Here is a 27281-nt window from a genome sequence, read left to right on the forward strand (position 1 = left end):
GATTTGGTTTTACAGTTTGCATTGTTTATTTCTGTGCTGTTAAGTGGGTTAATTAGTGTTACTCACCTGCTATTTTACTGGACAATAACAGATCAAACTGGGAACACCGTCTCCTTTAGACTGTTAAAGCTAGAGTTAGCCTCTGTTTATTTCCACCCCACTCACTTTGTGCATACTGCAATATTCTGAGTATTAATCCATTTTCCCATCTTACTTTTAAAATCTATAATATTTGAGATTAGATTACTAATCTGTTGAGGGCCTGGGAATTGATTCTGAAGAACAGGCCTGGGATTAGTGTTTATGTTTTGCTCCTGGTGAGAGAGAAGGAGTAGAGATATGCATTGATTTCCTGCCACTCTTTGAATGGGCAGTATGTGAGCCTTCAATGAGTGGTCTGGTTGAAGTTTTGGTGAGAACCTCTTCAGGGCATTTGTGCAGTCTGGCTTTCTGTTGCATTCAGCTGTTGAAGGTTTCATCCAGTGTATTTATGAAGAGAAGACTACAACAAGTGTATTTAACCCATAAATATCGGGTTAATAAAACTTCTCTGAAAGATTTGGATTAGCACTGCTCTTTGTTTCTGATAAGAGGTGGGGCAAAGGATCATTGACTCCCAGCTGCATGTAGCTCTGAGACCAGTGCTAGCTCCACTTTCAGCACCTCCAATTACCCAAGACTATTTCCACTATCAGACAGTACCTTCAGTTTCAACTCCAAACGTCATAGCCACTAGTTCCTCCCTTTCAGTCTACATCAGTATGCAACTGGAAGTCCGGACTTTTGGCATTTATAAAATTATTTTTGTTTTCACCTGTAATGAGCTTTTTCCTTTTGTTGTAGATCATATTTATAATAGGATTATATCATGCGTGTTTATTTTTAAACCTGGAATTGTATTTATTTTGGAGGAGTACAGATGATTCTATGCAGTTATTTACATGTTCATATAACTTGGTCATGAATTATTCTACATTTGTAGAGGGGTCCTCAGGGGAAGGGAAAGTTACATTTTGCCAGGTCATCAAGCCGTGGTGGTGCAGTGGTAGCATTGTTGCCTCACAGCAAGAGGTTCTCCCGTTTGATTCTCGGCTGGAGCGCCTTCTGTGTGGAGTCTGCATGTCCTCCCCACAATCGAGTGGTGCTCGAAAGACATGCATAGAATGGGCATGCCTTTGTTGAAGGTTGGGCATTGAGCTGGCACCTCGGCACTGTAAAAATCTACTCCCAATCATTAGCGAACAAGAAGAACAACATCACTCAGCTTTAATAGATTTGCTTTAGTATGATCTCTGGAAAATGAGTTATTGGAGGATGCGTCATTATTCAGCCTTGTGGTGAACTAATGTTTAATGTAATCAGGTATTACTTCTGGAAAGCAAACAGGACAGTAAAGATTGTTTGAAGTTTTTTGCCCATCTGTTTTCTGTTACACCAATTGTAGTAGATAAATCAGATTTTAGGGCTCCTCAGGTAGCAAACCTCCCAAGGGGCAGGATCAGATGACTTTGTTATAGAAATGCACGGCAATCATCTCCAAATGCAGAAATTATACAAGAATGAATGATCAGCTGTGAAGTTTTATTCTCTTGGAGCAATGAACACATTAACCAGTTTAAAAATTATTGACATGACTGACCCAGCTCTGTTAGAAATGCTACAACTAAAGAAATCCAAATCTCTCCACGCCACATGCTTGAGACCTCAGCCTCATTACTACAATCAACAGAACAAGCTGGAGGCACACGTTCATAACCCAGAGACTGCCCATGCTATGAATAGACTTCCCATACATGTCAAACAGAGCACCTCACTGTCCCTCTTCAATAGAAATATTGATGAGTGGATGGGAAATAGAAAATTCACCCTGGGGATCACTCCAGCGGCTCTACTCAACAGAGGCACTGGGAACTAATGTCGGGTAGCATGATGCCAGGGTAATCCTATGGGCTAGGGTTGTAAAGGCTCCAGGGCCATTAGCCTAGTATACACCTATGAACCTATGACATGTACTTTGAGAAATATTCATGGTTCCCTTTGTTAGTTCAGTAATTCTTTTGTATATACTTGTCTGAAAGGCATATCTGGTATACCTTCATAATCAGGCTGAGTATTCATTTACAGTTTAGATGTACTTGCATTTATGTATCCATTTGTATAAATTAACATTGTGTAAATCATCTTGTAATTTGAACTCTTCTTACTTATACCTTAAATAGAAGAATGGAAGGATATCTGGTCAAAAATATATTTTCTGGACTGGAATATTCTGGTACTATATAATGTACAAAAGGTTAAAAATGCACTTTCTACTTCTGTATCCTTTTTCAAGTTTATCTTAGTGTAACACATGCTAGGATAGGTTTACTTATTATTTCAGATACTTGGTTTCAGTCCTTGATTAGCTGTTTGAGTTCTCTGAAAAGTGATTTTGTTACTAAATATTGGCTGGATTATATATACCCAGACAACATACTGGCCTGACTTGGTTAGATGATAGCTCTGATTATAATGGAATGCTGAAATGCTGAATACCAACCGACTTAAAATGATCAGGTCCAGTTTTTGTGAAGTAAGTTTGAAGGTTTTGTGACACTTAGAGCTCTTGGCTCTTACAGAGGTGAAACAAATGCGATTTAGTAGAGCTAACAGGACCAGTTTTGGTCATCTTTCCTCTTTATTCTATTATTCATTAGGTTTGTTGTTTTAGGACCACAACAATATGTGAGCATCTAAATATATAATTTCAGTTATCCATGTCTTGTAATATTTATAACTCTTTTTAATCTTTTTTCACAGAAAAAATAACTAAAATGAAGATAAGTCCTGTCAGTAACGTCATTTCAAATGGCAGCTGTGACCTTACACTGAACTGCACTGCAGATGGTTCTGATGTCTCCTATTCATGGACAGTCCCTAACAACAAGCCCTCATCTTACAGTGGAGCCAACCTGCACGTTAACCTGGCAGTGACCGATGAAGGGATATTAATTACTTGCAATGCCAGCAATCGCATCAATAATTAAATAAATCAGTTTAATACAACAAGTATTTGTAGAGTACCAAATAATGGTGAGTTGTAAATGTCAATCTTCTAAAGTAATAGCACTTATACCAAAGTTGTTATAATTCCTTTCTTACACTGCTGTTTATAAAACTGAATTCTTACTTGCAACTACACAAGCAAGTCTGAGGATGTCCACTTGGCTCTGATCTCAAAGCAGATCCCACTATACCTGGGAAGTGGGTGAGGGGAGGGTTGCCTTAAATTAGAGTGTTCTAGCGCCACTTTTAAAGTTCTTGTACTGTATTTTGTACTGTGGTGAATTTTTGCATTTTAAATTGTTTTATCATGTAATTTCCTTCCGAAAGAATACATACTGCTGTGTTCTGGGTGAAACTTGTTATTGGATACAGGACAAGTATGTTTTGTAACTAGTCTGTGTACTCTGGTTTATCAGCCACGATTTGAAATAAAAAAATATATATATATAAAAAGCAACCGAAAGTTACTGGACAAAATGTATTGCAGACACAATAAAATTCTAGTGCCTTGGCAAACAGCCTTCAAGGAGTAAAACAAACACACGTTGACATCATATATAACAGTTACACAAAATAATTAACTAATTTATCAATTATACAATTATCTAAAGCAAACATTTCTAGTTCACCTTAGAGTTTAATCCAAAAGGTAGCAATATATTCAATTAAAAAAAATGATTCTTTACATAAAAGTTTATCCTTTAAAGAACAATTTTCCCCAACCCTCACACAAACCTGCTCAAGAACAGTACCCTGCAGTAATAAAAAATTACTACCATGTTTTTCTTTAACATGCATAGCAATGGGACTCTCCATTTTTTGATGTCCCTAATATGCTCCTGCAATCTAACCTTAAATTTTCTCTTACTTTCTCCAATATAATATAAATTACAGGGGCACTTGAGGGCATAAATAATGCCCTCCGTAATACAAGAAAGATTTCCTACTGGATGAAAATAAATACCATTAATCTTTCCAAAGAAATTCACTATATATCTACAACTACTACCGCTACTGCAGGGAATAGTACATAAAAAGCAAGGGATTTCTTATAACTACATCTTCAGAGGAAACAAACTAGTAACCAAAAAATCTTCTAAATTTCTACAATTAGCCTATATGAAATAGAAGGACAATGATTTAAAATCTGAGTCAGTTCATTGTCCTTCAATAAAAAAACTTCTAACAGCTTTTTAATATTTCACTTATTTTTTCACTAAGAATATTATATAGATTAACAAAATATACTTTATCAAATACTTCTCTATTTATCATTCATTTTTACTTCATATCTCAGAGGTTGGATTTTATTATTTCTCTGATCAATAACTCTTTTCAGAGCCATATCAACTACTTTCCAGTCATACCCCCTACTAACAAACATTTTAGAAGTCTGATTAGATTCTTCTATAAAATATGCCCAATTGTTACAAATTCTATAAAGACTAAGGGTAATGCTGCTCAATGCCAGAAGTCTAAATCTCAAAATGCACGCACTCGAGGCCCTTCTCAGTATGGAGAACATCGATGTCTGTGCTGTGACAGAAACCTGGTTCAAGGCTCCTGAGAGCACCCCAGCACTATCAGGTTTTACCTCATACCATGCGTTCCGGCCCCAAAATCCGGACAATACCAAGAAAGGAGGGGGGGTATCCATATTCATCAAAAACACCCACACCTCAAGACTGGTGGCAATGCATGATGCATCGGAGACCATCCAGGTGCAATTAACCATAGGCAAGACTGCTCTGCAAATTGTAGCATGTTACAGGCCACCCTCACAAACCTCAGGAACCCCACATGGCCTTCCTGAAAACACTAGAGGGGATAAATGTATCACCAAACACCATCATACTAGGTGACTTCAGTTACCCTAATATAGACTGGGAACATTACTCAAGCCCAAACACCCTAGCCCAAAAGTTCCTGGAATTCATAAACTCAAATGCCATGGAACAACTAGTCACCATCCCCACAAGAGGAGATAACATACTTGATCTCATCATCACGAACATGGGAGCACAATGTTCAACACCGGAAGTATACCCCTCACTGGTGAGATCAGATCACAAACTAATCTCGCTGGAGGTCCTCATCCCACCCCCAACTGAAATAAAAAAGACCACAGTAAAGAACTTCTCGAAAGCCGACTTCACACTTCTAAAGACGAGTGTGATCTCCTTTAAGGCCCCTGAGCTGGCGGAAAACAGTACTCAAGCCGCTGAATCACTTACAAATGCCTTCTACCAGCACCTGCAGGACTGCATGGATAAGGCAATCCCAAGCAAAACAAAGACTCTTTGTACCAAAGGCAAGCGTCCAGTCTGGTGGACCCCAGCCATAAACAAACTCTACAACAAAAGGAGGAAGCTACTACAAGATAGAGCAAAATCCTTAAAAGGTAAGACACCCTTGATCACTATAAGTAAAAACTAAGAGCTCTCATAAAATCATCCAAAGCAAATTTTGAGAGAAAAATAGCTAAAGACTCAAAAGACAATCATAAGGCCTTCTTTAGCTATAAAGAAACCTGGGAGGAAACTCCCAGATATGCTCAGAACTAGATCATAATGATGTGAAGATTACTGATCCTACAGACATTGCCAACATACTGGCTGACAGGTTCAGTGCAAACTTCTCCCCTCCCCAAAAGGAGAGATATCTATACCAAATGATTGCAGCCCCCCAAAAATTTCCAACGCCCAAGTGAGAACTGCTCTCTCCAAAGCAAAAAACACAGCATCCATGGGACCAGATGGTGTCCCCGGCTGTGTGCTCCACGAACTCAATGAGGAATTAAACCCACAGCTAGGACAGCTGTTTAATCAAAGTCTCACCTCTGGATACGCACTCCAGGAGTGGCGCACTGCAACTGTGGTCCCACTTCACAAAGGCGGTGCCTCCACCGACCCTGGAAATTACCGCCCATTAGCTTGACAAGCCTTATCTGCAAAGCCATGGAGAGGATCATAATGGACCTCATAAATAAAGACATAGGAATTTGCAGACTTTGGATCCAACCCAGTTTGGCTTTGTCAAAGGCAGATCATGCCTTTTAAACTTGGCTGACTTTTTCAAACAGTCACCAAAGCCATTGACGAGGGAAAGGCAGTCCATACAGCCTACCTCGATCTGGCGAAGGCCTTCGATACAATACCCCACTCGGGTATCATTGAAAAACTCATCAGCTTAAATGTTAACCCATACATCACAAGATGGGTTGCAAACTGGCTGAGTGACAGAACCCACAGGGTCAGAGTTGCTGGCGCCATGTCAGACTCAAAGCCTGTCACAATTGGTGTCCCACAGGGCTCAGTCCTGGGTCCACTCTTGTTTGGCATCTACTTTTCCGAAGTACAAGCAAACACAGGAGGGTTATGGCTGACAAAGTTTGCAGATGACTGCAAACTGGGCCATAGTAGAAAACACATCTGACACAGATATCCTTCAGAAGGGTCTTACAGAAACGGATAACTGGTGCCAGAGCCATGGCCTAAAGTTAAATGCCAAAAAATGCATAGTCATACCCTTCGAGAAAAACAAGGTTACCCCTAGCTACCAAATAGGTGGCAATCCACTGAGCACAGAAGAAGTTATCAGAGACCTGGGGACCCAGGTTGATAGTAGTCTGTCATTCGACACCCATGTAGCTAAAGTAGTTAGGAAGACCTTCTACATTGCCCACCTTATCATGAAGGGATTCTCATCTAGATCAAGGGAGGTCATGGTCTCCCTTTACTCATCACTCATCAGACCAATGATTGAGTACAATGCCCCATTCGGAATGTATCTGACCCGACACTTGCAGCAGCTGGAGAGGCCAAAAAGTTCCTCACCAAAAGGATAAAGGGTCTCAAAATCTGTCCTATGCTGCCCGACTGAAAGAACTCCAGCTCTATTCAGTCGCTACCGCTTGCTCAGAGGTGACCTTTGCCTAACATACAAGGCCATGTCAAACCCAGATTTGATGAATATGCTTCACCTCAAAAATCTAGATCCATCAGAGTCACAAGGGCGGAGACTTAAACCTCGACATGGCTATTAATAGGACGTGCTGGAGGGATAGATTCATCACCCAAAGACTCCTATGCTGTGGAACAAAATTCGTATATGTGAGGCAGAGCACCTCGCTGGCCTTGTTCAAGAGAAATCTTGACCAATGGATGGGAGATCGCAGATATACCCCAGGGATTACCTCAGTGTCACTGCTCGACAGAGGCACAGCAAAATAATGGGTATAGTTCCCCATACTAAAGGGGTGGCGTAAGCCACAAAACGATGGGCTAGGCTTGTAAATGCCCTCGGGCAGATAGCCTAGTATGAACCTATGAACCTATGAACCTATGAACGTAAAAATTCTCCGTAGAGCATTTATGAGATGAGGGGAATGAAAATGTTCCCCATGTAGGTACTGATTACCATCCATAAATTGTCTATGATCCATTGTTCTTACTTTGCCGTTTTCTAACCCTTTTAGAACCAGATCCAAAAATACAACCTGACCTCCATATTGCAAATCATCAAAGGCCAAACCATATTAATTTTGCTGCAAATCTATAATAAAATCTTCAATTTTATCCTTCCCACCCTTACAAATAAAAATCAAATAATCTATATATCTATAATAGCTAATGATATATATAAACATAAAAGTATGTTTATATAAATATTCCACCTCTGAAAGGGCCATCATTAAATTTGCATACATGGGGGCAAAAGAAGTCCCATTGCCATATCTTGCAATTGATGATATATTACCTTATCAAACAAGAAATAATTATTCAACAAACAAAAATGAGTTAACTCAATAATATAATGGTCTAAAGGGCTGTCACCCAAAAATAATGTAAAGCTTGAATACCATATTCATGCTTTATGCTTGTGTAAAGGCTCTTAACATCAGCTGTGACCCAATACATATCCTTTTCCCATCATAATTTTGATATTTTTGTTAGATTTTATGAATATAAGTCTGAAATTAATTATGTTGTAAATATGCTGAAAGAAAAGGCTTGCTTAAATGCAGAAACAGAGTTTAGTAATATGTGATCAGCAGTCATACTAAATGACTATGGCTTGGAAAAGGAATCTGCTGAATGGACATTTTTCCCTTACAGACTTAAAAACAGGATGTATGCAAGAGCAAAAATATAAAACCTGCTGAATGGACATTTTTCCCTTACAGACTTAAAAACAGGATGTATGCAAGAGCAAAAATACAAAATCTGCTTTTAAAGAATGGACATTTTTCCCTTACAGACTTAAAAACAGGATGTATGCAAGAGCAAACATGCAAAATCTGCTTTTAAAGAATGGACAATAACACTTACAATGTGTTTTCTCAAAAATATGTTTTTCTGCATGGAAAACAGGATATGCTTATCGGCATTGGCACAAGAACATATGTTCTTATACACAGATCCAAATAGAATACAGAACAATGTGTTTCCTCAAAAATATGTTTTTTTGCATGAACAACCGGACACTGTTACAGGATATTCACACTGTCAGAAAAGCTGGTCTCTTACAAGACATTGTTAAACAAGGAAGCTTAGTATTGTTTCTACAGGATAAGCAATTCTCCAAAATAGAATACCAAGAGGACTAAAACTGTATATAAAGAGCTGTATAAATCCAGTTATGTTAGAGGTATGGTAGGGACTCATTTCTCCTAAGGTAAATGTTATATCTCTCACATCATCTGTACTATATGAGAAGTAAAGTTGGAACAGTGCTTTAAACTGCAATGTTGTTCCGTTTGGTTTATTATAAAAAGTTATTTGTTACTGCTCTCTAAAGTTGATGCTGCAAAGTATATTCTCTCATCAGTATATATTCTGCAAGTTTCTGTATGCAACAGACTGTGAATGCAAATATAACCAGACTTTGAATTTTAGCAGAATCCAGCCAGCAAGACTGAGTGTCTTAAGAACACTTCAAATCAATCCCACAGCAAGCAGCAAGCAAGTAAGCAGCTCCATATAAATTTTTCAATTTTGCATACAAAATCAAGTGTCTTTTATATAAGAATTTAACTTAATCAGAAATGGCAATAAATATTTATGTATCAAAAAGCAAATATTATTCAAAAAATACTTACAAGCAGATACAATAGTGTGGCCAGGTGGATTAATAAGGCTTTGGTGTATTATGGGTAAACAGTAAAAGTTTGCAGTCTTACAGCTATAAACATTACATTTCTTATCAAGGTCTTCCCTTGTTAAATAACCCAATCTATAACCTTTTTCCAACAATAATTTATACTGTGATATTGCATCATTATAAACCTCAATGCTACTTTTTTCATATACTAACTCATTCTCCAAATGTTCATAACACATCCGAGCTTACTGAGTATGATGCAATATCACAATTATATCTCCTTTGTCAGAGGGTTTTATTACCAGATCCCTTCTATTAATTAATTGTTTTAAAGCATTCCATTGTTTGATGGTTTTTATGAATAAAGGGCAGAATAAAAGAACTATTAAATTGAAAGTTTCTTATATCCAATAAACGATAAACATTTAAACTGTCATCATTATGATCTGAGACACAAGAAATAAAAGTTTGATCTGAAGAAGTCACATTACCCAAATTATTATTAAAACTTTTACTAAAAAAAATGTTTCAAATGTAGCTTCCATGCTATGGGAAATATTTCTTGTTTAAAAATATATAGGCTTGGTATTACTGTCGGCACAGATTTTAAACCTAAGTTTAAAACTTCTAACTGCGCTGAACTAAGTTCACAACTAGATCAGTTTAAAACAAGAAAACCTCTATGAACAGTTACATCAGTCACTGTATCAAAATTGACAGTCATTATATATGATTTCAGTGTGTGCTGTTTGTTTTACTCCTTGAAGCCTGTCTGCCGAGGTGCTAGAGTTTTATTGTGTCTGCAATAGATTTTGTCCAGTAACCTTTGGTTGTTTTTCTTATACTCTGGTTTGTTTATTTGCTTAAACCCAGTGTGTTTGTAGAAGTTGCCACTCTGCTTGGCTGGGCTGTGAGTACATGAAAACACCTGAAGACATCTATTTAGCTTGATGTCAAACAAGATCTCACTACAGCTGGAAATATTGAGCAGTTTTAAGCATGGTTTATCACTATTCAGAAGTATTTCTGAGAGATTCAAGTGCTTGCACTTTCTAGATAAAAATAAATGAATAAATAAATATGAGGTGTTGTCAATTCTGGCATTCATTACTGTGTACTTAACCTAGACTTTTTAGCATACAAGTGTGTTCAGCTCTGCACAGTTCCACATGGTTGTACACTGTATCAGACCCTTCCATATAGTTGCTCAACACATCTAGTGTAAAGTCAGACATGTAGCTAAGGTAGGTCAAAGGGGCAGCCACTTCAGGTGTAAGGTGTTTTGGGTTGCAATCAGCAGATGGCAGTTTTTCGTTAGTGCAGTATTCGCATTCATTTCCATACCAGAAGGGAATTTATATATTGCTATTGCAGCCAGGACTTAAGCGCTCATTTCAGAGCTTAGTGTGGGTATAACCTATAGTAAGCCACTTGTTACAAATATAGCTTTGTTTAGTGCTTTGCTATAGTTCTTAAAAGTAGAAATTATTTTTTTCTATTTTTGCTCCGCAAGATAGAGTTGGAGCTACTTTAGGGGGCAGCACCAGGCACTGGATGATCCAGCTGTGGTTCTGTATATAATTGCTGTATGCAGAATGTAAACTGTCCAATTACACTTACATTTTGTAAAACTGTTTCATCACACACAATTAAATTCCATATATCACAAATCGCTGTTATCACTTTTACTAAATTTGCATCTTAATATTCTGTTATTACTGCATTTGCATTGCTGTTCTGTGTTACTGATTGAATATATTTCATATTGTTTCAGCATCTGAGCCAAATTGCTTGTCGTAGCTGCAGTATCCACAAATTGATGCTGCTGCTTTTACTGATACTGTACCACCATTTTCAGCTGCTTATTGTTTTCTAATTCAAACCCTTTGCTGTTGTGGCACCCAAGCCTGTTTGCCAGTTATCATACCCAAGGCCGGATCCAACACTAGGTGACCTAGGCAGCTGCCTAGGGACCATGATGGCTTGTGTGTGTGTGTCTGTGTGTGTGTGTGTGTGTGTGTGTGTGTGTGTGTGTGTGTGTGTGTGTGTGTGTGTGTGCGCACGCGCATGTGTGTTTGTGTGTGTGGGGGGTACAGACACAACATTAATTTAATTTAAAAAAGTGTTTTTGTGGCTAAGTACTGCTGCATGTTCATTTGTTTCCTGCTCTGTTTCAGTGGTGCTTTAAGATAACTTGGATTCAGCCAGTGAAAGAACATGCACAGTGCAGTTTGATTTTACTGCCAGGCAGAAAGGCAATGGCTTTTACTACTGGAACTTCTCATGCTCAATGAACTACTAGAACAGAACATAGCATGAGTATTATGTATAATGAGGACAAACTACACCAGGATGGAACTATCAGACAGGACACAGAAGCTTTAGTAGGTACAGAATGTATGTGCATGTGTAATGCCCTAGTTAGAAAGGGCAGCTTATTTAATTGAGTAAGTAGGTTAACAGACTCAAACCCTGTACCTTAGTTATAGGTAGCAGGATCCTTACTTCTCTCCCAGTCAAAGCCTTTAGTAAATCACTTTGGAGTTGGTTGAAATGTTCTAAAATGGGTACTTTTGGCATTACTGTATCATATATTTTGTTTCACTTAATGGAAAAAATGTTCAAAACTCCAAATTTAAAATGCACTCTAACAAGCGTTGCTGTATTAAACAAGAAATACATTTAAACCAGTCAGGAATGTGAATCAAATAACATACACTCTAATGCATGGTCCTAAAAATGTATGCAGGGTGGCCCATGGATTGTAAACAGCCTGGGGAGCAACGGTGCACTTGATCTGCCACTGGCCAGGTTTATTTTCACTGTATGTGAGTTTCAGTGCATTTTGAATGAATGTAAGTTTCAGTGCATTTTAATGAATGTGAGTTTCGAGGATGAGAAAAGTTTACTGCTACTCATGCTAAGCCTGTTTTCAGTGTGCAACTATTTTGTTTGTGTTGTTTAGCAAATGTTCATAAGTGTTTGTGTTATAAAGTTTGAAAACAGTGTTAGTGGTGCAACAGTAGTGCACTCATCTTTGATACTGAAATCTGTGAGTTCTACTCCTACACCAGAGAGATGGATTGCTGAAACTGCATTGTAGCATAATGGGGTGCTGACTCCCAATGTGACATCCATGGTGGTTGCTCAGGTGGATGTTAGGGATACCACAGCACTTACTAAAATAGAAGAGGATAAGTTCCCTGATGCGCTGGCCAATACTGTCGGCACAGATTTTAAACCTAAGTTTAAAACTTCTAACTGCGCTGAACTAAGTTCACAACTAGATCAGTTTAAAACAAGAAAACCTCTATGAACAGTTACATCAGTCACTGTATCAAAATTGACAGTCATTATATATGATTTCAGTGTGTGCTGTTTGTTTTACTCCTTGAAGCCTGTCTGCCGAGGTGCTAGAGTTTTATTGTGTCTGCAATAGATTTTGTCCAGTAACCTTTGGTTGTTTTTCTTATACTCTGGTTTGTTTATTTGCTTAAACCCAGTGTGTTTGTAGAAGTTGCCACTCTGCTTGGCTGGGCTGTGAGTACATGAAAACACCTGAAGACATCTATTTAGCTTGATGTCAAACAAGATCTCACTACAGCTGGAAATATTGAGCAGTTTTAAGCATGGTTTATCACTATTCAGAAGTATTTCTGAGAGATTCAAGTGCTTGCACTTTCTAGATAAAAATAAATGAATAAATAAATATGAGGTGTTGTCAATTCTGGCATTCATTACTGTGTACTTAACCTAGACTTTTTAGCATACAAGTGTGTTCAGCTCTGCACAGTTCCACATGGTTGTACACTGTATCAGACCCTTCCATATAGTTGCTCAACACATCTAGTGTAAAGTCAGACATGTAGCTAAGGTAGGTCAAAGGGGCAGCCACTTCAGGTGTAAGGTGTTTTGGGTTGCAATCAGCAGATGGCAGTTTTTCGTTAGTGCAGTATTCGTGATTCATTTCCATACCAGAAGGGAATTTATATATTGCTATTGCAGCCAGGACTTAAGCCATTTCAGAGCTTAGTGTGGGTATAACCTATAGTAAGCCACTTGTTACAAATATAGCTTTGTTTAGTGCTTTGCTATAGTTCTTAAAAGTAGAAATTATTTTTTTCTATTTTTGCTCCGCAAGATAGAGTTGGAGCTACTTTAGGGGGCAGCACCAGGCACTGGATGATCCAGCTGTGGTTCTGTATATAATTGCTGTATGCAGAATGTAAACTGTCCAATTACACTTACATTTTGTAAAACTGTTTCATCACACACAATTAAATTCCATATATCACAAATCGCTGTTATCACTTTTACTAAATTTGCATCTTAATATTCTGTTATTACTGCATTTGCATTGCTGTTCTGTGTTACTGATTGAATATATTTCATATTGTTTCAGCATCTGAGCCAAATTGCTTGTCGTAGCTGCAGTATCCACAAATTGATGCTGCTGCTTTTACTGATACTGTACCACCATTTTCAGCTGCTTATTGTTTTCTAATTCAAACCCTTTGCTGTTGTGGCACCCAAGCCTGTTTGCCAGTTATCATACCCAAGGCCGGATCCAACACTAGGTGACCTAGGCAGCTGCCTAGGGACCATGATGGCTTGTGTGTGTGTGTGTGTGTGTGTGTGTGTGTGTGTGTGTGTGTGTGTGTGTGTGTGTGTGTGCGCACGCGCATGTGTGTTTGTGTGTGTGGGGGGTACAGACACAACATTAATTTAATTTAAAAAAGTGTTTTTGTGGCTTGGCACTGCTGCATGTTCATTTGTTTCCTGCTCTGTTTCAGTGGTGCTTTAAGATAACTTGGATTCAGCCAGTGAAAGAACATGCACAGTGCAGTTTGATTTTACTGCCAGGCAGAAAGGCAATGGCTTTTACTACTGGAACTTCTCATGCTCAATGAACTACTAGAACAGAACATAGCATGAGTATTATGTATAATGAGGACAAACTACACCAGGATGGAACTATCAGACAGGACACAGAAGCTTTAGTAGGTACAGAATGTATGTGCATGTGTAATGCCCTAGTTAGAAAGGGCAGCTTATTTAATTGAGTAAGTAGGTTAACAGACTCAAACCCTGTACCTTAGTTATAGGTAGCAGGATCCTTACTTCTCTCCCAGTCAAAGCCTTTAGTAAATCACTTTGGAGTTGGTTGAAATGTTCTAAAATGGGTACTTTTGGCATTACTGTATCATATATTTTGTTTCACTTAATGGAAAAAATGTTCAAAACTCCAAATTTAAAATGCACTCTAACAAGCGTTGCTGTATTAAACAAGAAATACATTTAAACCAGTCAGGAATGTGAATCAAATAACATACACTCTAATGCATGGTCCTAAAAATGTATGCAGGGTGGCCCATGGATTGTAAACAGCCTGGGGAGCAACGGTGCACTTGATCTGCCACTGGCCAGGTTTATTTTCACTGTATGTGAGTTTCAGTGCATTTTGAATGAATGTAAGTTTCAGTGCATTTTTAATGAATGTGAGTTTCGAGGATGAGAAAAGTTTACTGCTACTCATGCTAAGCCTGTTTTCAGTGTGCAACTATTTTGTTTGTGTTGTTTAGCAAATGTTCATAAGTGTTTGTGTTATAAAGTTTGAAAACAGTGTTAGTGGTGCAACAGTAGTGCACTCATCTTTGATACTGAAATCTGTGAGTTCTACTCCTACACCAGAGAGATGGATTGCTGAAACTGCATTGTAGCATAATGGGGGTGCTGACTCCCAAGTGTGACATCCATGGTGGTTGCTCAGGTGGATGTTAGGGATACCACAGCACTTACTAAAATAGAAGAGGATAAGTTCCCTGATGCGCTGGCCAAATTTCCCTTAGTTGTATAAATACCACCTTGGGTCTACCCTAAGATGAGGCTTCTGGGGAGACAAACCTCGTCAACAAAGGCTAAATAAATTAAAAGGTTTAAATTAAATCAACATTTTTGTGATCATTTTCAAAAGTAAAGAGCAAAACAGTATGCACACTAACAGGTGTGAACAGTATTTATGGTAACTGGGGGAAGAGAGCCAAGCAGTGGTAAATTGGAATAGCTGCATGGGGGGACTGGACCATTACATTGCCTACGGCCCCTGTTTGACCATGATCTGGCTCTGATCGGCCCCCATTTGACCATGATCTGGCTCTGATCATACTGTACTTACAAACTGCTGCTACAGATTCACTGTGATTACTGCTGTGATTACAGCAGACAGCGGTAATCACAGATTCACTGTGATTACCACTGTCTGCTGTATTTGCCTTACTGGTAATACTGACTCACTATGCTATAAACCTGTGTTGTTATAGCAACCATACCAGTTTGTTTAGCCATCAGGCTGCATTTACCCAGTTGTTGCTATTTCTCATTGGGTTGTAACTCTCCTGCTATGTAAGATGAGACAGACTTTAAATTGTAATAATTAAGCCAGACTTCAAATTGTAATTCTTTACTTGTGCCAATTAAATTGGTCTGCTAATCCACTCTTCAGCACTTGTGTACCTACTGCCTGTGAAAAATGTATCAACTTGTTTCAGTCACTATTTCAATTTGTGACACCCGTCTCCTCTGGCTATCACCTAATTCACTTTTTTTCTCCCCCTTACCTCATCTGCCCATCATCTCCCACCAGCTACTCCCCTCATTCACTTTGTCTACTCAGCCTGCCATAACCACCTCCCCAGGTTCAACCTGACCGATGTCCACAACCAATGAGGTGATTGAGGATGCTGGTGCAGCATCATATGGCTGCAGTACTGCCAACGGAGTGTGGCCTAACCCCGCCTCCCACACTAACTTTACTAATGCTGCAATCACTGCCAAGAATGTGAGCAATATTTCCAAACAAATTGTGCAACACTTGCAGACAGGAGCTCACAAGGCTCTTAATGCCATTACTGCAGTGAGCCTTGTCAGCCTTTCTACCTCTAGGATGGGCCAGATGCTATTGGGCATTCTGTCTGATCACTTCAGTGCAAATGCTGTTAGTTGAAGACAGGTTATCTGGGATGCAGTAGGAGCTTTATTCTCAGCACCATGATGCCAGATCTCCTAGCTAACCTCTTGTGCTTTATTTCTATTGTACTGCTATACTTTACTAACAAACCTCATTTTCTCAGGTTTAACACAAAAAACACTCCCTACAATAAAGTTCATAACTGCACACCTTACACTCCAGATACTGTAAACCATGAGGTCAGAGTCTCTCATACCATCTGTAATCAGCCTTTTAGCACTAGGCACCCTGAGGTGATGTAACAACTGTGTCATGCTTATTGACAACAATTTGCTTCTTCTGCTAGACCACTAGATGAATCTATATGTGACAGGTGCAAAAAGTTTACTAACTCTGGAGGTCATCATCTTATCTAAACTTATAAACAGTATCCATCTAGTTGTTAGTATTGACACTGACCACACAGAGACATAGCCACCTTGTCTTAAATCAGGAAATATGTCATCTTATATGAGGTCCATAAGAAATCCCTGTCCAAATCTCAAAGGTCTCCAGAATGTAGGTTGGCTAAACAAAATACTCAGTTATATACTTACAAGTAAACAGCATTACTGAAATAACAGGTAATAGAAGAGAAAAGAGGGGTCATCAAGTTGGCAAGCCAATGCTCTTAAGAAACAAGGCAGAGACAAGACATCTGGTAACATCCTAGTCATAAGTGAATCCACAGTGAGATTCAGTAATGCACCAGTCACTAGGCTGTGCATTAAAGGGGTGATGGTAAACTGTCCCTCAGGCACTGAGAACCTCACTGTCACTAGATCTCATGAGTCCATTCAACCAAGGTACACATATGATTGGCTATTTTGCAGGTATAAGTGAACATCTTGAGTTACACCTCCCTGGATCACATGAAGCAGACATGCTGCAGATTTTAAAAAAAATGTGTGGCTGAGGTTATTATGAAACTAGTATTTAGCAACATCCCACCATCACCAAGAACATACCACAATTAAAAAAAATATTAACTATTGGTTTAGTGTCATTTTAAAGAGTCCAGTACATCTAATGGTCTGGGATGAGATAATTGAAAGCTCTAACTGCTTTGCTAGGGATGTCCTGAACATGTCAACTCATGGCTTTTGTGTACTGGCCAAAATTTTATCTATAGAGTTGCCACCATTTCAAATGCCCAAAGTGGGACATTTTTGTAGAAACATGAGATTTGTGCAGGCAAAACATACCTGCAGTTAGTGCAAAGGACAGAAGTTCACATTTTGCAAAAATAAAAGCTTATTCTTGTAGCATTTTAGTTGCTTATGCTATTTTATATAACATTTAGGTGTTTCAAATACAAAATAACTGTTTTATGTAGCTATTAAAGAAAACCTGGGAAATATTTTTGTCCTAAAATCTTATGATATTTGTAATTTTTTTTTCCCCCGCAGGACTGTCCTTCACAAAGAGGGACAGGTGGTTACCTTATTTATGTACCCCTATATATTTTTTTAGGTAAGTTAATTCTCCACGAGCTGCCATCATCTTCTAGGTCAAGGGAAGTTATTATCTCACTAAACTTTTCCTTTATCAGACCCTCAGTAGAATATAATGCTCTTTTTGAACTGTACCTGTCTAAGTGTATGACTCAGCTCAAAAGATTGCAGTGTTTTTCACAAAGAAAATCAAGAGAATTTACTCCAGGTGCTATGCAGTCCACTTTAAAACACTTTATTTCTGCTTTATTCAGACTTTTTTGTGAGGACCTTAACTTTGCATAAAAAGCATCAAAGGATCCAATCCTTTGCAACCTCCTACACATCCACAAAATAATATTTTAAGCACCTGCTTGAACAAAACCTGATGATGAAATAGGTATCTCTCTTCAAGAATCCATCTTTTGTGGAAGATGTCCCTTAAATGTAAAACATAATAGCATCCTGATCTCTTCAAATACAGTCTGAATGAATAGATGGGAAACTGCAAATTCAGTCCTTGTCTGGCCCCTCAAACTTTCATTGAAAGGGGAAGAAGCAGAGTAGTTACTTTGTGTTGTAGGGTACTGATGAACTATGACCTTGAGGCTAGGCTATAAATGATCTATCTGATCGACAGCCTAGTATAAACCTATGAACCTATATAACAATATTTGCTCAATCACACACAATCTGAAAACTTTAAACTTCATAAATGTATGACTTTAAAGCATTTGTTAACTATCAGGCATTAGTGGTAGCATGATCAAGCTGGGATGAGGTGTTAGGGTGTGTGATCGCCCGATAGCTCCTGAAAGAACAGATAAGACTGTAGTATACTGGAATTAAATGAAATCATCTGGAATGAACTGGAATGAATGTCTTTATCTGTTAATTACCCAAACTTGTGTTGAACAGGTGCCAGTCTCAGTCTCTCATTTATGGGCCAAGTCTTTTTATATTTTTCAGAATAAATTCTACACACGCGTTCAGTTAAGAATGTTTTATTAGATGGTAACAATATCTGAATACTGTATCCAATAACAGTGCTGATAAACAATAACAGTCTGTAGAAATTCTGGAATGCTGGAAAACACTAACAGTTCTGATAAATATATCCTAAGCTTTTGCTCATATATTCCAATTGTCCTTTTATACGCATGCTCGAATGTTGGTACTGCAAAGACTTTTTGCATATCTGTCCAAAAGCTAACTTAACTGACTGAACTGCCCATGTCCGAAGTATTTCCTAATAATACCAAAACCCTGTACATTTGTACACTCCTCTTTAGCCTTGGTCTTCAGGCCTTGTCTTGCATGTACCTCACAGTGCCCAACTGTCTATTTTTTATCTAGCATTCCATTGCAAGTGCGCATATCTTTCCCTCGAGAAAGGAACATTGTGTAGCTTTCCCTTGAGAAGTGAGGTTTGGTAAAAAACAATTTGTCCAGGGACATCTTCAGTGGGGGGAGGGTTAGATAAATATATGTTAATGGGAGTTAAAAGGATAAGGGGGAAGTAAGGGTTAAAATGGGAATGAGGATTGACTGGGAGGAAATGAGGTAAGGGTAGGGTGGGGCTTAAGGGGTTTATGCAAAAGTAACTGGATAAGGAGTCACATTTTGCTGTGAACATGCAACTGGCAGGTTCATGTCCGAGATGACTGTAGGTACCTTACAAGACAGGTAGGCCTTGGCTAATAACAGTACATAGGGAGGAAAGGGATAAAGGTTTGCATTTCAGTTTTTTTTTTTGTTTTTCTATGCTGTTGTTGATTACTCCTTAAAAGATTGCTCTACTTCTTGAAAGGATGACTGCTCCGGCATTCTTGCTGCTGCAGGAATTGTGCTTGGTGTGTTTGGATCATTAATAGGCAGGCATAGTTTATGTTGCATGGTTACTGGCATTGGAATTCACATTATGACTTGGGTTCCTTTATATGGTCTCTGTCGGTTGATTTTGAAACTTCTCAGGCTGGTGGAGCAGGTTTTATGTCAACTGCTTCATAGTAAATGGTACTTAACACTACCTCCCATAGGCAGCATTAGTGGTTCAAGACTGTCTGAAAACAATAGTTTTTTTTTCTTTTCTTTCTTTTTCGTATATGCAGGAGTTTGTTGGGGGAAGGGTTTGAGTAGGTGGTTGCAAGGCACACCGGTGGTAGTGATAGTGGTAGGGTGATCAGCAGCTGTCTTATCATTAGTCGATCTGGGAGTGATGGTTTTGTTTCTTTTTGTGGGTCTGGAGGTACCCTCATCTAGTGTTGTTCACCACACTTGCTCAGTGGTGGTGTTTGGCCATGATGGGGGAGGATGGGGGAAGTGCAGGCAAGAAGAGTGGAGAACCGAACGGAATCACTGGGAGGGCTGCCGGGTAAGTGATAACGTAGGAACAAACAGTAAAAACTTTTAAATTATGTAAAGTAAGAAGTAAAACTACATCAAATAGTTTTACAGTGCAGTGAGTCTCAGTGGGAAGTGGGATGTTGATATAGTAGAAGTCCAGGTTTATTTGTTAGGCAGGAGGATTTAGTGCAGTGTTTCTTATGACAGTGAAGCAACTGACTTTTTTTCTGCTGGGCATGAGATGATTGTGTTAGTTTTGTTCCACTTTACTTTCTAAACAAGTTGTAATGTTTTATGTGGCATGCTGTGTAGCCCTCAGTATCCAACACCTTAAGTTAAAGCAGTGATGTATCTAGACACATCCCTGTTGTACTTTGACTTTATATTCTTATGTCCCCATTTTAATATTTAAAAATGTAAGCATCTTTCCAACTGTTGTTGTTATACTACAGTGACAGAAAAGGCTGCTTCTAATAGAATGCTCATATTTGTAAGAATGCTGCATACAAACCTTATTTTAGACATTCCCACGTGTTTTGGATCTTTACACTTTCATACTAATACGGTATGATCAAACAAAAAAAAAAAAGAAGAAACGTTTGTCCAGATCTCTCGCTCGCTCTAAGAGGTTGAGAGGCGCATACCTCTCAACTGTACAGATTTTCACAGAAGGTCCAGATTTTGTCTCATATGTTTGTCCATTTTTCATAAAATAGTGGTTTTCCAGCAAATCACTCAAGATTTAAGTCACAAAATAATGACAGGTGTCTGGGTTTCAGACTCCATACTCTTGAGAAAATTCATGCTCATAGGTTCATAGGTGTTTACTAGGCTAATGACAAGGGCCTTTCTAATCCTAGCCATGCATCCCAAATCTCTGACAAGTTCTGATACCCTTGATAAGTGTACAATACAAAGCCTTTTATTCTATCTACCTTCTAAGTCTGTAAGAGTAATATTTAAAAATTGTCCCTAGTTTTGAGTCATTGCCCCCCCATTATTTATGGCTTTGTCCAGAATTCTTACTCTAACAGGTTGAAAGGTATGGCAGTACTGACACTTGATGCTTTACTAGTTTGGGTTATAAGTTTAGTATGCAGTCCATTTTCAAGCGTGAGAGGAGAATGAATTACAGGAAGAAAACTCAGCTCACACCTTTCATCTGCATGACCTGTGGGGGAAGTGTGGATTGGGGGGGGTTCCATTTTGGGTCAAATAACTTGTCAAATGTTTTACTTATAATTTCAATTAGTGGGGTATCTATTGAGGCATACATCTCTATATCCTGTCATGGTCGGCATACTCCCAAACTGAGATACCATTTCTGATGTGTTAATGTTTATTTTCAACGATATTCATTTTGCCTCATAATGTTGGTCTGTTCCTCATAAAATTTGTGGTCTTCTGGCAAATTATCACAGAATGAAGGCTTAAAATAAAGTTGAGTCAGCTTTTATTTCATTTAAAAAAGAAAATGAATCAATAGTCTAGTGTAGCAACTTTGCACTGTTGTCCAGTCTGACTTTATCTTCGCTGTTTACTGGTCTGCTTTACAACTGAAGGCATGGTTTATGTGTCAGAAGTAGTGTTTCCATCCTAAAACATTGATGTTTAGGAATTGTGAAAGCATGTTTGTATTTATTTATTTATTAGTAATGCTGTATCATTTGTATATACGAAAATGTTCAGTACTGGGGTCAGGATAGTTAATGTGTTCTCATGTCTGTGTGTTAGACAAGGGGTAACATTTCTTGTGTTGTACATATTTGTTAAAGACAGGTGTGTGGGTTAGGGTCAGAGTGAGAGGTAAGAAAGGAGAATACAGTTATCATTGTGTGTCTGTCTAGAGTACTGGGACTGCGATGCAAAGGGGTTTTCCTAAGATAATGTGTAAGAATCATTTAAGGATAAAGACAGTTATGGTTAGCACATATTAGTAAGAATGTATGGGGGTGCTAGTTCATTTTTATTCAGTTACTGAATAAATGCATATGTGAGTGTTAAGCCTTTACTTTAGTAGTTTGGAGGATACACTGAGAAGGTAGACTCATGGTTTATAGTTCTTTGGATACTGAGGGTTGTGGTAGTTCTGCTACCGTCTACAAATTTTGTATGCTCATGGACCTTTGGCGTACATTCTTTCTGTCTTTGTACAAAAAGTACGTGTGTTTTTTTTCCTTTCTTTGGTATGATCTAGGGAGAAATGGCAGACATTTGAGTTCTGAATTTTGTGCCCTTCGGGAGTTTCATGCTAGTGCAAAGCCTGTTTGCTACATCAACTTTAAGTCTGTGAAAGCAATTGGCTGTGTCCATACGTTTGCATTTACAAGCTGGAAGTTATGTTTCTAATTATCTGGAGCTTCTTTCTATGGCTAGATGTTGGGTTTAACATGTTGGATTTAGCGGCTTTGGGGTTGCATTGCTTTGTACAAGCATTTTCACGGGCTTTGTGGTGCCCATGAGTGTTGGCTGCTACTCATGCATGCTCATAGCGCTAGTAGTGAGCAGTAGTAGGGCAGGGAGGATTACATACAAAACTTATTTTTCTGTGTACAGAAGCCACTAGCAAAATTAGTGGGGGTTTTGGGAGGGTGTTTTGTGGTTATGAGTTTGACTGTCTGGGAGAGTGAGTTCATTGGGTTGAGTTGCTTATGGTGAAGCTGGCTGAGAGTTGGGGAGGTAGAACTTTGGCCATTACTTCTTGCCATTTTGGAATTCGGTGGTACAGTTATGGCTCCACCTCACAGTGTGGAGGTAAGTAGGCAAGATGAGTACTCACTATTTGTACATGCATCCCTACACTGCAGTTGGTGTACACACAAGGACTTGCCTAATAATTAACCCCCAAGCAGTAATAGGGCCTTGGATGTGGCAGGGGAAGGTGGAGTTTTTGAGGGCATTTAGAGGGGGGCTTGGTTGTGTCAGAATGTGTTTCTATTTCAGATGATTTACATCTCATTTTTCTTTGCAGATGGTGGTGCTATGATGGATCCTTCACCAGTTGGAGTGTTACACAATGCAGTCACAGATGATTCAGCGCAGAGGTCATATCAGCTGACTGTCCGAGGGATGTGGTCTCATTAGGTGATGGATGCTGCTGTAAATTGGTTTTGACTGATGGAGCTGCATGGATTGTGTTCCCAGGTAGTGATATAGTTTTACCTCCTCATTTTGGCATGAGTGAGTACGGCATGTGAGTACTGCAGGAACTTGTAAGGATGATGTATGTCAGGAGATCAATGAAGCAGGTGTTAAGGTTTAATTATGGGAGTTTGGGGCCTGTCCTCAGATGGGGTGCTGTCCTAATGAATAAGGTTGTGTTTAGTCCTTTCAGCTGAGGGGATCTTGGGGTGTTAATTTCCCTTGGGGTAAAGTTTTCCTGTAGAGCATGGAGGCTTGTTGGAATAGGAAATGGCCTTTCTCTTGCCAGTATTGCTTAGGAGCCTGATTTTTTTATGTAGGTAATAGATGGGATTTCTTTATAGACTTTTATTGAGTCAAGGAGTGTGGGGGTTAATTTGTAGGACTAGTTCTTTCTTACAAGGAAGGTAATGCTTCTGAAGTTATGGTGGGGTAGGAATGGGGAATGGGAAGGTTAGTAAATCTGATTGCTACTCCTTTCTTTGGGCTGATAGGAAGGGGTTTGTTATATGTGTGATTTAACAGTAGATAGGGGTTTTGGGAACATTTCAGGTATGAGTGTTGAGGGATAGGAACTAGCTGTTTCAGGGGCTAGGTTAAAGTTGTAATGATTAAGCAGGGCATGTCTGTTTTGCTATTGGATGTGAAAGTGACACGCTGAAAGGAAAGCTTTAAAGGGAAAATCCAAGGGTAATTGGTGGTTTAAGGATGCTGAGTTGGTAGATGCATTGGATTATTTATGGGGATTTGCATTGGTTACCAATATGGTAGGAGGATCAGGTTGGGCTATACTGTTGGGGGGATTGGTTTGTGGTTGGTCCATCACCAGGGTAGGATGACTAAAGGAGGGATGTGAGTCTTTGACATAGGTTCCAATCTAGCAGGCATCATAGTTTAGCAGGAACAGTTCCCCCAACTGTTCCTGCTAAACTATGATGCCTGCTAGATTGGAACCTATGTCAAAGACTCACATCCCTCCTTTAGTCATTACCTAACAGAAATGCCCCACCTTGTTCATGCACCTAAAATGAATAAACTCACGAATCCATCCCACGAATCTCCCACCCCCCTGACAACTGCAACACAATTTGATCCAACTCACAACACCCCCAGAATATGACTCCTAGGGGGGATTAGGGTCCATTTTCACTTGGTTAATATGGCAGTGGTATGGATTGTTGGTGCTGCTATCTGAGGTGTGTTTGGTTACAGGGATTAAATAAGTGTTGCAGGAGTCATATTCTGGGGGTGTTGTGAGTTGGATCAAATTGTGTTGCAGTTGTCAGGGGGGTGGGAGATTCGTGGGATAGATTCTTGAGTTTATTCATTTTAGGTGCATGAACAAGGTGGGGCATTTCTGTTAGGTAAGTTGGATCTACATACAACTGCTACAGTTGTAAGAGTGTGAGGGTTATGTTAATTTCTAAATCTTGAGCGGTGGTTTCAGTCAAACTATCATAACCTCTACCAGAATCAACAAACCAAATAAAAAAGAGAGCATCCTAGACTGGATTCTCATAAGTAGACAAAAACAAACTTACAACACAGGAACTCTACCAGATGATGTTAGGGATCATAGTTTAACCTATATCCTTAGGCATAAAAATGATATCTCTAATCCCCCCATCTATAGAAACATACGTACCAATAAACAATTCAACCCAACATTATTCCAAAATGAACTAAGTGCTTGTAACTGGAACCCTCTAAAAACTCTACCACTTCAAGAAGCTGTTGACTATATAAACTCAAATTTCCTGTCTATCCTTGACAGGCATGCACCCAAAAGGACCATTAGAATGAAAGCCAAACCCGCCCCCTGGCTTACTAATGAAACCAAACAAAAGATCTTACTTAGAAATAAAATCTGGGCAAAGTGGAGAGCTAACAAAAATATTTCTAATCAACAACTTTTTAAGCAACTAAGAAATACCACAAAAAAGGCAATACTCACAGACAAAAAGAACTACTACTGTAAAATACAGCAAAATCACCAAAATAACCCCCAGAAGTTTTGGTCTAGTGTATATAAACTCCTTTCCCCAAGGCACTCCCATACACCTATCCCGTTTCAGGCAGACCCTAACACCCCCCACCAAACAGCCAATGCCTTCAACTCCTTCTTTACAGAAACCATACAAACACTAGCTAGCCAACTTATTCCAGACAGCTCAAACCTTGCCACGTCCATACCTAGTACTCTACCAGTATTCTCTATTCAACCAATATCTACCACTTTCATCTACAAACTCATCCAAAAACTTAGGCCTTGTACCCCCTCTGCTGACCAGTTACCTTCTGAATACCTCCAAAAAGCAGCCAAAGTAATTTCCTATCCTATATCCATCCTCATAAACAGAACCATTAAGGAAGGTTACATTCCAAACATCTGGAAAATCTCCCATATCATTCCCCTTCACAAAGGTGGCAACTCAAATGACTACTCAAACTATCGACCAATAGCACTCTTACCACCCTTAGCAAAAATCATGGAAAAATGCATTCATCATCAACTTTTAAACCATTTAACACAAAATAACATAATAGCTAAATGCCAGCATGGTTTTAGGCCATCTCATAGTACCACAACCGCTCTGTTATCCTTTACAGATGTTATAAACAGAAATCGTAATAACAACAACCTCTCATCTGCACTCTTTATTGACCTTTCCAAAGCTTTCGACATGGTTAACCATGCACTTCTGATCAACATTCTTGAATCCTTCTCACTTGACTCTTTAGCTATTAAATGGTTCAGGTCCTACCTAACCAATAGACAACAAGCAGTTCTCTGGGCAAATAATATATCATCCCTTCTACCTGTTACACTGGGAGTCCCTCAGGGCTCCATTCTAGGCCCACTTCTTTTTTCTCTTTTTATTAACGACCTGCATGTAGCAATCCCACAGGCCACCTGCATTCAATATGCAGATGATTCAACATTAATTTGCTCAGCAACCTCACCATCTGCACTACATTCCCTGACTCAGAATGTATTTAACACAGTAGAAACACAGTTCACAAAATGTTGTTTCCTTCTTAATGCGAAAAAAAACAAGCTCCTTCTCTTTACACCCTCTAATAAGTCTACCCCAATTAATTTCTCTGCCATTTCCAATAATAGCACAATCATACACCCTGACTCTACAACTAAACTGTTAGGAATTACCATTGATAACAACCTTACATTTGATAGTCACATAAATAACACCATTAAAAATGTCAACAGGAAAATTGGCTCCATATATCGAATCAAAACTTTCTTAACTCCAACAGCTAAAACCAAAATTGCTCATTCCCATTTAATTTCCACTCTTCTTTATGCTTCTCCCATATACACCAACCTCAAAAAGAATAACCATGTCAAACTACAGCATGCCTATAACAGCATCGCCAGATTTGCCACTTGTAACCACTTTCGAACTCACCACTGTCTAAATCTAAAGCAGCTTGGCTGGCTTGAACTTCAAAACCTTCTGAAAATCTCCCAACTAACCATGACCCACAAGATATTTTATCAACCTAATAGCACTCCCATACTATCCAATCTCATAATCCCTTATAAAAACCTAAACTCACTGCGCTCCTCTAACAAGCTTCTAGCTAGTATAACCAAAACTAATAACTTGGCTGGAGATTCCCTGTTTTCTACCACAGTGGGAGAAGACTGGAACCTCCTTCCAAATGAACTAACAGCACTTTCTTCTTTGCCTCTCTTTAACCAAAGACTAAAAACATACTTTAAAACTCACTGGTTATGTCCATGTTGTAAACCTGACTAACCTTTTCCTCTACTAATGTTACTTCTACACCCTACCACTTTTTCACATATATTTCTTAATTTCTATGATGAAGAACTGAACTGCTGACCACAATGAAGCAATTTTGTAGATTCATCCTGCTTATTGTTAGTACAACCTAGTACATAATAACACTATGTCACTTTTATTGTGTAATACAATTCATCTCACCATTCTTAATGATTTCTATACTAGTGTAAATATCTTTTTTTGATCACTTTTTTAATATTATTACTGATTTTTGTATAATTATGTGAACTACTTTCATTTACGATGTTTCAACTATGTTTACCATCCTTGTTGCTGTATTTTAAGTAATGATCTAACTATTAATGTTTGGAGCTTTTCTCCCTGGGCCTCTACTGAAAATGGAAATATATCCAGCTAGACTAGCCCGGTCAACAAATG

General features: G+C 38.8%; 1 long non-coding RNA gene across 1 annotated transcript in view; it reads left to right on the plus strand.

The window, feature by feature from the left end:
- Positions 1 to 2799: 2799 nt before the first annotated feature.
- The window catches only part of LOC122791350, a 93677-nt gene continuing 69195 nt past the window's right edge, over positions 2800 to 27281 (plus strand). The window contains exon 1 of the long non-coding RNA XR_006363145.1: positions 2800 to 3072. This is a non-coding gene — a long non-coding RNA (uncharacterized LOC122791350). The remainder of the gene's footprint in view (positions 3073 to 27281) is intronic.

This window comes from Protopterus annectens, chromosome 17.part0 (genome assembly GCF_019279795.1).
Source record: "Protopterus annectens isolate FY-2018-M chromosome 17.part0, PAN1.0, whole genome shotgun sequence".
In the NCBI taxonomy this organism is placed as follows: Eukaryota; Metazoa; Chordata; order Ceratodontiformes; family Protopteridae; genus Protopterus; species Protopterus annectens.